This window comes from Rattus rattus, chromosome 10 (assembly GCF_011064425.1).
Source record: "Rattus rattus isolate New Zealand chromosome 10, Rrattus_CSIRO_v1, whole genome shotgun sequence".
Classification (NCBI taxonomy): Eukaryota; Metazoa; Chordata; class Mammalia; order Rodentia; family Muridae; genus Rattus; species Rattus rattus.
In genome coordinates this window covers 43,267,430-43,278,581 of record NC_046163.1, presented here as the reverse complement: position 1 = coordinate 43,278,581, position 11,152 = coordinate 43,267,430, and the positions used below count along the sequence as shown (strand labels likewise).

General features: G+C 43.0%; 1 pseudogene; it reads left to right on the top strand.

Moving 5' to 3' along the window:
• Positions 1-10,103: 10,103 nt before the first annotated feature.
• LOC116911630 lies at positions 10,104-10,766 on the top strand (annotated as a pseudogene).
• Positions 10,767-11,152: the final 386 nt, after the last annotated feature.

Here is an 11,152-nt window from a genome sequence, read left to right as displayed (position 1 = left end):
ACTTTCCTGAGGAGAGAGTGCTAAATTAGTCACAGAAGGACATTCTAAGTGCGGGTTACTCACACCCTTCTATCGTAACATTCAAGTCAAAACCGTGAGGTTTTAGAATCCTGTAGCTCCTGCCTCATTTCACAGGCATCTAGCACAAAGAATAAATGCAAACTTTAAGATTTCCATCATTTTGAACAGAGAGAAGGTGGGTTTTAATTGCAGTGCTATCACAGTTTGGACAGATCTTTTTTTATCAGAATGCCTTTTTGCATATGTGCGCACAGATATAAATCTATGCTTCAAGCCCAAGGCTCTGTGGCTCAGAATCTGCACTTACTGTTAGATGGGATGTCGTCCGGGGGTTGGATTCCTTGGGTGTTATTGATCCTGCTTCTTTCTCTCTGTTCTAGCAGTTTTGATGTGCAGTCAGTCGAGGACCAGTGAGTATCGTGTCTGCTGCTGGAGTCTCTTTATAGGGAGCTGGCTTCCTGTGAGTCACAGAGCATTATTATCAAAATCTGGTAAAGAGGAAATCCTCATCCGAATCCAGAAAGTTTTTTGAGAACTAAAACACTTTCACAGTGATGTCAGAGACTCTGGCCCTCTAAGCTAATCCTTTATCTGGGCTCTTGTAATTTATATGCAGTTTTATCAAATACGATACAAGTGTGTGATTTTAATTCCTGGGCTCTAAAGTCTAATTACCATTATCAATCGTGTGTAGAACTTGGTTTCACAAACATAAGCAAGTGAAGAATGTTTTATTACCCAGGATCTGTCGCTCTCAATTTTCTTGTGTGTAACTGTTCCTTATGCATCAGGACCCAGTTTCTCCTCAGCCACTGCTACCTTAGCCCATCCTCACAGTGCACCTTAGCCCATCCTCACAGGCACTGTGGCCCAAGGGAGTCATTCACAAGCACATTTCTTCTCACTTTCTATTCATTAGCTATGATGATGTTACAAAAGAAATCTTCATTCATATATTATAAATAATGTTTTTATACAATACAAATTAAACGGGAGATAAAACCGTCTCCTTTCCTCCCATCTCTACTTCCTGGATATCGACACTGTCTCATCCCTCATCACCTCTGTTTACTTAGCTGAATATGGCTGTTATTGTTCAGCACATGCAGAAATATGACCCACACACCTCAAGTTATATTCATTTGCGTTTTTAGATGTAATGTGTATGAAGCCTCTTTTATTTACAGATATCTTCAACCACTTACTCTTACCTTTCTGATATTGAAATCTCTTATCTAAAGCTCTTTTAGGGAGGATTAAAGCAGTGAAGTTATGTCCATGCATAACCCATCTGCCTATCTACCTACCCGCCTACATATTACAATTACAAGAGTGCTTCTAATGTTTGTAAAAGCACAGTCAAGTAAGTGTGACACATGCCCATCATCCTGGCACTGGGGAGGCTGACACAGGAGTTTGAGTCCACCCTGAGTTCCAGCTTCGACTAAAGATGTGAGACATCATCTCAAAATAGAAAAAAAAATGCATCAACTTAAACCTTGAAACAAAATTTATGTGATATGTTGATTAAGAACCTAAGAGTTTTGTTGAAAATTAGTCACAAACAGCCCTCAGTCATACATTTGAATCCGTGGGCTTTTCATAACTAGTTTCAACAGTGCTAATACAGTATCCATAGTGACACAGTACCTACTTAATGACCCAGAGCCCCAATTATAACCTCTAAGGTGCCCAGTGCTTCCTCTGTGCCCCTCTTTATCCATATTTTCATGTTCATCTGTGTTATTTTTAAACCTATCATTTGTGAAATGTGTACCCTATCCTGGGGTGCACAGGTGAAGGAATTAAGGAATCAGATTTCTCTCTCTCTCTCTCTCTCTCTCTCTATATATATATATATATATATATATATATATATATATATATATTCCACCTACCATCTATCTATTCATTTATCTACCTATCAATCATCTATCTACCTATCACCTACTATTCATCTATCTACCTATCAATTGCCTATCTATTCATCTATCAATCCATCTATCAATCATCTATCTAGTCTTCTATCTAGTCATCTATCTATCTATCCATCTATCTATCTGTCTACCTATCTATCTAACTAGGTTTTATTTCATCCAACTGCATGGAGATACAATGTTGAATACCAAGCAACTGATCTCTGATCTCCAGGTCCCTCTCCCTTGCCCATGTCATGATGCCCTTGGTCGTTGCCCATACTGAGGTCTCTGTTCTTCCTCACTCCCCAGTCTTAGCCTTCTTCCTGCAGCTTCTTGATCAACAAAGTTCTCTACTAAGTGATGTGAGGCTTGGGGGCAGGAAAAAGACCCAGGACAGTAGATAACCGGGAAGAGATGCCGTGAGGAGAGGCATGTTCAGAAATGGGAAACAAGTTGGAAAGGAAATATAACAATCGTGCCCTGCCTGGAAGGAGTGGCTAACTCTAAGCCACATTTGCCAAAAGATCCTGATCAGAGGCAAGTTTTCTCTTAGGCAAAAGCGCAAAACTGTGTACTCTAAGATTATACAGAAAGAGCTGTAGGTAAAGACCTCAATATCAGAAAGGAAGGTAAGAGCAAGTGGTAGAAGAGATCTGTAAGTAAAGGAGGCTTCATGTGCACGCAGTCTAAAGATGCACACAAACCTAATTAGAGGTGTGTTAGTCCACATCCACTCACCCTAGCATCCTACATTCCTCCTATGTCTTGCCCCTGAGACTGGGCCTGAAAATTCTGTGGGGACACTGGGAGCTGATAGCCTTGCTCTCGTTGCTCATACTCCTGGAGAAGCCGTAAACAGACCCCCCGGGGAAGCTCGGGACAAGAGGAGGGGATTGTTGCCAGCTTTCTGTGGCTACCTTATCTGGTCATCCTATCCAGTGCTAATGAGAGGTATTCATTTTTGCAGTGGTTGTGGAAGGTAAGCTAAGGAAATTAGATGAGACTTGAATAGTTGTAGGGGGTTAGATCTTAATTCCCTTCAAATAATACAAATCTTATTTTTTTAAAAAAAAAAGTGGCTGAGAGGTACCTGATTCTGTACTGAGTCTCCAAACTCTGAAGATGTAGCCAGTTAGTTCTGAATTGATTAGTTTTCAACGTGGGCTGATATAGACCCCCTCGAGGATCTCAGTCTTGGGAGAAGGGATGCCCTGCATGGAGGTGGCCAATTAGAGGAAAGAAGAAGACGCACACACAGGCTGCTCCAGCAGGTACCGCTTACCCCTGCTCTGTTAGCACTTTACTTCAAGTCCTTTATGCTTCCTTCCACACCCTGCGCATTGAAGGTTTTAACCACTTCAGTAATCCTGAAGGGTCTGACTGAGGATGTAGGGTCACCGAGACAAGCGTTAGAATTCTAATCAAGACTGTGCTGTAGAGACAGCAGATTGTTGGATAAGGTGGAAAGTAGCCGTGGCCATAACCACATATGGCGAGTGAAACAAAGCCCTCTATGGATGTGTCAATTCGTGTCTCTACTGTCACTGCTGAGTGGAACAGGCAAGCGCAGGCCATACCTTTTCCTTTCATCTCCCAGAATGCAGCTCCCCATTCCCCCTACCTCTGCAAAAGGTCTTTTAAACAAACCTCTTAGTTTTGGATTTTCACAAGCCTCAGTACATCCAAGTTTCTATTTTGATGACATCTAGATTATCTTTATAGAATGGGTAGAGGAAGAAATCTAACGAAGATCCAATCTTATTTACGGTTATGCAAACATTTCCTGTTGTCTACATCCAAATGATAAAAAAATTAATGTTAATATGCCACCACATCACAGAGAGCCATTCATTGTTTAATCAAAGTATATGTACATTCCATGTAAAACTGGTCTGGTTATGTCTCACTTGGCTTCCCGTGACTCACTTGGGATTTTTAGACCCCTTCAGACAGTCAGGTAAGGTGAGAGCGGAAGACGTAGGGTTCTCAGATTGAACTGTGCAGAAGAATCCCTAATTACCTTAGTACAATGTAGCTTGGCGTGGTGTCACAAGCTTCAAATCCCAGAATCCAGGAGGCTGAGGCAGGACTTAGCCAGCTCAAGGTCAGTTTGGGCTACATAGTAAGTCGAAGCCTGTTAGTGTAAGATCATTAGGTCCTCTTTGTGTCAGACTCTCTGTCTCTCTTTGTCTCTGTCTTTCTCTGTATCTCTCTCTCACACACACACATATACACAAATGCACATGCACGTGCACACACACAAGAGTTGAGTGATATAGTAAATATCTGTAGACCTTGGAAAGTAGAGGCAAGAAGGATCATCAAGTTCATCCATAGCTACATGGTAAGCTTGAGACCAGTCTGGGTTACATGGGAGTGTGTCTTTCTTTTTTTTCTTTTTTTTTTTTTCTTTTTTTCGGAGCTGGGGACCGAGCCCAGGGCCTTGTGCTTGCTAGGCAAGCGCTCTACCACTGAGCTAAATACCCAACCCCAGGAGTGTGTCTTAAAACAAAGCAAAAATGCAGCCATGCAAACAAAATATTCACACAAATCAAACAAAAGAAATCCCTTCCTTGTGTATCAGAATCTTGACCAACCTGGAAAGCGGATGGGCAAGGCTGCCTTGAGACAGTGCAGAGCAAATCAAAAGGGTGCTTAGGACGAGTTGCCATTTGGAATTCTTACATCTGGGAAGAAGGAGGCTTATTCCCCAGGTAGAAAGAAGCACGCAGGTGCATGGGACCGTGCAAGCACATGTGTGTGTGTGTGTGTGTGTTGACCTGTGTATGTATTGTGTCTCTGTATGTCTGTGTATGCGTGTATTCCTCTGTGTGTGTGTGTGCGTGTGTGTGTGTCTGTATGTCTGTATTCCTGTGTGTGTATGAAGGGTGTATGTATCTCTATGTGTGTGTTTGAGTGTATGTATCTCTGTGTGTGTGTCTGTGAATGTCTTGCTGTGTGTGTATGCTTGTGTATGTGTGTATTCCTCTGTGCGTCTGTGTGTCTGTGTCTGTATGTGAGGGAAGGGTGTATGTATCTCTGTGTGTGTGTGTGTGTGTGTGTGTGTGTGTGTGAGTGAGTGTATATATCTCTGTGCGTGTGTGTCTGTCTGTTTATCTGTGTGTGCATCTATGTGTGTCTACCTGTGTGTGTGTGTGTGTATGGCTCTCTGTGTACGTATGTATGTTTATGTGTGTATTTCTCTCTCTCTCTCTCTCTCTCTCTCTCTCTCTCTCTCTCTCTCTCTCTTACATCTGGCAAGAGTGTGGGGGGGGAGGTGTATGCATTTCTCTATGTGTGTGTGAAAAATAGTGTATGTATCTGTGTGCGCGTGTGCGCATGCGCACATCTACTTGGTTCCTAACCCCACTCCTAGAGCTTCCAAAGTAATGGGAGATTTCAGTGTCTTAATATGGCTTTGCTTCCTGTTTGGCATGGCTTTGCTTCCTGTTTGGCATGGCTTTGTTTCCTGCTTGGCAGCCCCTTATCTCAAAGCTTCCTAACTTTCTGTTTGGGGATTTAAGGAATAAGTATTGGGAATATCTTCTAACTGAGCCAACTCTGGTGAATTCCCCAACTGGAAGAAACAAGGGAGGGTGGGCTGGTTAATTAGCCGAACTCTTCCTGAGTGTAGCCAGGCTGCCTGGTGACGGTTGTTTGCAGGGGCGAGAGAACCCTCAGGATGAGAGAAAAGCCCCCTGGTCTGTTTGCTTTGGCCACTTGCACCACTTGTCTTAAACGTTAGGATTTTTCTCAGGAACTATTCTTAGCTTTGTTCTCAGTCCTTCCCAGTAGAAAAGTCCCAGCCTTGTCATGTTTAAAAATATAACTTTTCATTTTTATTGTTGTCAGAGAGAAGATGCAGAAGTTCCCAATAACATTAAAATGCCACTAAGAATTCAGAAAGAAAGGGTGACTTTTCCCTCAACATTAAAAGTAGGTGATTTGAGAGAAGAGAAATAGGAACTCACCTGAAGTTTCTGGGTCTTTCTACACCCCTGTCAGTCCCAGGAACCATAGTGCTCTGGCTCATTAGGCAAATGTTCTCCACTTGGACTCGGCTGCATAGTTAATGGTGAATATTTAAATACAATGCTAGTGAGTAATGACTGCTGACCACTGCTTTACATATACTGCTTTGTCACAACCTAAAAAGGTCGACATTAAACCCATCTCACAGAAGGCAAAACAGAAAACCAGAGAGGTTAAAAACTTGTCTTTTTTTTTTTCTTTTCAGTTATTAACTGGCAGAACTTGGGTTCAAATTCACATCTGCATCGCCCCAAAGCTTGGATCCTTCTGGTAAAGCCATACTCGCTCAGAGTTCTTGCCTGGAAAGTACACCTTTGTTTCCACACAATTGAACGGTCCAGAAGCTTACTCCCACCCTGGCGCTGTAGGCCGGCATCTTACGCTAGGATTCTGCTGAAGAACCCAGGTCATGGTGTGGTAGAAGTTAGTTACTTTAGAGATGATCCTGAGAGGCCCTAGAGGGTGGTGAAGAAGTGAGGCAGCAAGGAGAGACTCACAAGAAGGTATATTAATGAAGACGTTACCCAACGGGACAGCCAGGGCTCTGTTTTTAGTAGAGAAAATAATTTTATGTGAAGCACTACATAAAATCTCATAAAATGTCTACTCTCCACTGGCCAAAAGTCAGTCCTGGGAAGGTATGATTAACTCTCGTGTACTCTCCTGGGTATCCGTGGCTGGGGAAAACACTTCACAATGAATTGCTCTCACTTTTGCTCCCAGGGGACTCGATTTGCATGCTATACTGGGGTGCTGTGGGCTTATTCAATTCATTTTAAAATTATTATTATGATTTATTTAGTTGCATGTGTGCCCACATGCACACAATGAGTGGTTTGTGACATAGCTCAGGTGTGGGGAACAGAGGACAACTTGAGAGAATTTACTCAAATGTGGGTCATCAGGCTTGGCAGCAAACATTCTTGCTCTCTGAGCTAGCTCAGTAGTCCAGCTCTTAAAATTTTCTACTGTTTCCTTAACAGTTTATTACCAGTTTTATGGATGTAATAACACACATTTATTATGAGTAGAATGAGTTCTCTCCCCTGGGTTTATATTGCCAACATCATGGTATCAGACAGCTGGGCTCTTCCTGGGAGCCTCAGAAATTCATCTACTTCTGAGCTCAGTTAGGCAGAATGGAGTTTCTTGTGGACTTGGGGCAGAGGTTCTTATGATTTGCTGACTGTTGGCCAGAAGCTAGGAACTATCTACACTGCCTGGTCCCTGCCTCCTTCACCGTCTGTTCTAGTCCGTGTCTGTGCTGTGATAAAATGCCCCGCTAACACGCAACGGAGAGAAGGGAGGGTTTATTTCAGCCTGAAGTTCCAGGTCACAGTCCATCACGGTGGGGAAGAGGCAGGGGCTCGAGGCAGCTTTTCCCATCATCTGCTGAGAGCAGAGAGGAAATGAATGCATGCGTGCTTCCTCTGTGGCTTCCTTGTTTACATTTATGTAGTCCAGAACCCATGAACAGACACACCCATATTCAAGGAGAATCCTTCCACTTCATTTAACATAGAGAAGAAAGTCTTGCACAAGCGTGTCCATAGGTCAACCTTATCCAGATAATGCCCCTTGGAACCCTCTTTCTGGTGTTGCTATGGTGTGGTGAGTTAGCAAAGGTAGCCATCACGCCTCCCAAAACAGTTATGTATTATCTAATCCCTCTAAGTGTGTTAAAATTCTGAGAAGAGTAAACCCGGGCTTCCCAAAAAACACTGGGTTCTAACCTTCATGCCTAAATTGGGCAATGCTAACACAAACGTGGGAAAACATTCAGATAGAAACATGGGCATTGTGCCTACTCTGGAAACTCCAACTGCACCAGGCTCCCTGGCACCATCTGCAAGTGTGATGTCCTTCCTGCAACCAAAGCCACCTATCTGTGATACCAGCTACATCCTTAAACGCCTTCACTGGTGTACCTGGCTGAAAAGCTGTTTGTGGGTTGTAGCGCCTCAAAGATGGTTAAATTAACCAGACCATAAATAACATGCTATACTACCAGAGAGGGGACCATGGAAGATATTGGGCTGACATTCAAAACAGAATTTCCTTGCTCTCTGGGTGTTGACACTTGACTTTTGATGTTCAGAAATTCCTTTGTGTTGTTGAATAATGTTGATTTTGGAGAAAAAACGGACTTAGGTCTCCAGCAATCCCTTCCTGGGAATGTTACAGGAATAGAGATGACAATTTTACTAAGCCTCGTTTCTGCTCCTAGCAGATAGGAAGAGATGAACAATACCTTTTAAGAAACTCAGCTTTATCATTTTATCTCATTAAAAGATGCCTCCAGTCAGTCTGGCTGGGGGTATTAGCGCAGTAGAGTCCGTATCTGTAATTTTAACGAATAGAATGCTTCCTTTAATTAAAGAATCTTGAAAGACTCAGAGAAATGAGAGTTTTTTCAGACATGCCTTGCCACCATGCCTGCTCCAAGATCGCTTGTGCAAAGTCAGCAAGCCCCACGCTGCTCAGGAATGAGTTACTCAGCCACATGGAAACACCCAGAAAATCGAATCAAAACTACATTTTGCTGGGCTTTCTTTGTCTAATGGACTAAGTTCTCCACTTCACCAAGTCGCTGAGCACATCTGTTGCTGAGGATTTTGCTGGTGGCATCAGCCTCTAGCTTCCTCTGTCCTTTAACACAGACTCACTCTAGTGTATCTCCAAGGAGCTCTGAGCCTTTAAGTCTTGAACTGGGGTCGCACCACTGACGGGCTAAGCTCTCAGAGTCTATCTGCTTGAACTAAGAAGATGCCAATTTCTCTGCAATTCCAGAAAACAGATGGTCACTATTAGACTATCTATCTGATAACAATAATGTGTGCCAATCCAATAAATACACCTTTTACGGTCATATGTAATTCTTTTTTATTGTGTTTCTTCCTCGAAAGAACCCTAATCACACTATATGGACAATTTCCCTTCACAGTGTTATTTTCTAACGAGCCACCAACAATGTAAAAATATATGCCTCAGGTTATTCATTATGGTCTCATTTTAGTAGCAGAGTATTGAGAACAGTCTAATATGAACATATAATGTTTCCTTCTTTTCATAATACACACACACACACACACACATACACACACACACACATAGCACACACCTTACATATGCAGTTAAGAGAAATATCCTTAGAGAAAATGGTTCCCTCACTAGCTAACAGGTTCCCAACCATACATTTTCCTTTCTGTGTGCAAAGTACAGAATTAAAGATCCCATCCTCCTTATGTTTCTATAAGCATTGATTCTCCTGCAAAAAAAAAAAAAAATAGTACCGTTGATAAAAAACACATAAAACATTTTGTTCGGAAGAAGGTTCTTTTCTACTGACATAAGCAGGAATGGGAGCTGTTTTCTTGTTAGTTTCCATTGCAACCTCCGTGCTGGCTAGGACAGTCATCTTCCCCTTTGCAAATACCATGTAAAAGTTCAAGGTAGGAAAACGTGTTTGGGAATCTGTTTTGCTGACTGATGTAACCTTAAGGGACATTTGCCTTTTCTTCTTGCAAAGTCCAATGTGATACGATGGGAAATTTCCACAGCTAATTATTTTAAGACCATTATTCTTTTGGATAGAAAGCAATCCCCTCGTCTATTTGAACAAATTGATTCCAGTTAAGTAGTTTTTTTTTTCTCAAAATGTTGTGAATACAAAAGTTCCAGGTCAAAGGTTAACTTTTTGGTCGGGGCTGTATCTGGCTATATCTGGTATCATATATACAGGACATATGAGGGCAAACTATTTAAAGGGTGCTTCCCTTTCGAAGCTTGTCAGCACACTCTTTTGTGAGGGGAAATCATCAAACATCACTAACTTTCTCATTTCTTTCTGTTGCTGTTATAAAAACAGAAAATAATTTTCTGATGGAAAGCAACGTAAGTGAGAAAAGACTTTATTTCAGCTTGTGGGTTACTTACTGTCCATCACTGAGGGAAATCATGACAGAACCCTGAAGCAGAACCATGTAAGAACACCACCTTCTGGCTACTTCTGGCTCATTCTCTCTTGTTTCCTTGTTTAGCCTAGGGAATGGTACCACCCACAGTTGCCTGAACCCTTCTGTATCAGTTAAAAGTCAAAACAAGGGCTGGTGGAGGGAGGCTTTGGTAGACATGGTTCCCAACGCATTGGCTCCTGAGTCGGAGTGTCGGAAGAACATCTGGGCTGTGTTCCTGGGGCCGCCTGGGGCTCACTAGGGGACCCAGGCACGCAAATTAGCTGAAAAATTCTGTGTGTCATTTGGCCATTGGGGACATGCTGAGAATTATGGTAGCTTCACGCTCAGAGCTGGGAAGAAAGCTGAAGGCGACAATGTATGCTGGAAAAGTGGTGAGTGATGAAATGGTTGTGGAGCTCACTGAGAAGAATTCGGAGACTCCTTCGTACAAAAATGGCTTTCTTCTAGATAGCTTCCCTCGGACTGTGAGGCAGGCAGAAATGCTGATAACCTCATGGATAAGAGGAAAGAGAAGCTCGATTCAGTCATTGAGTTCAGCATCCAGGACTCCCTGCTGATCCAGAGAATCACTGGAAGGCTGATTCACCCCAAGTGTAGCAGGTCCTACCATGAGGAGTTCAGTCCTCCAAAGGAGCCCAAGAAAGATGATCCGCAGGTCAGATGACAAGGAGAAGGCCTTGAAGATCTGCCTGGAGGCCCACCACACTCACTCCGCTTGTGGAATACTACAGGAAAGAGGGCATTCACCGCGACCTTGATGCATCCCAGACCCCTGTTTGCAAGCATCCTGGCAGCCTTCTCCAAAGCCACATCCTAGTAACAGAAGGCCAGGCGAGACTGCAGCACTGCTCATCTCCCGGCCGTGTGATCCCTGCTCTTAGGTGCTGGGCAGAAGGGGAAAAGGTGGTCTCAGGAAGGTGAGGGAGCTGAGGAGGAGCTCGAGAGGAGCATTTGGAACAGTGGCAGTGTTGTAATTGGTTAATTTTTTCTTTTACACATAGGTGAGAATTTTTAAAGTATAAGCAAGGGAGAAGGTTAATTTTTTTAAAAAGCCGTGATTGGAGGACATTGGTGCAAATAAGGAGACATGGTATTATTCCTTTTAAGCAATCAGCCTCACGTTTCCTCTGGACCACAAAGCTAATGCTCTCTAAGAGACCTCAGCGTCTACATAGGAACCTCACGGATCACCAGACCAAGAAC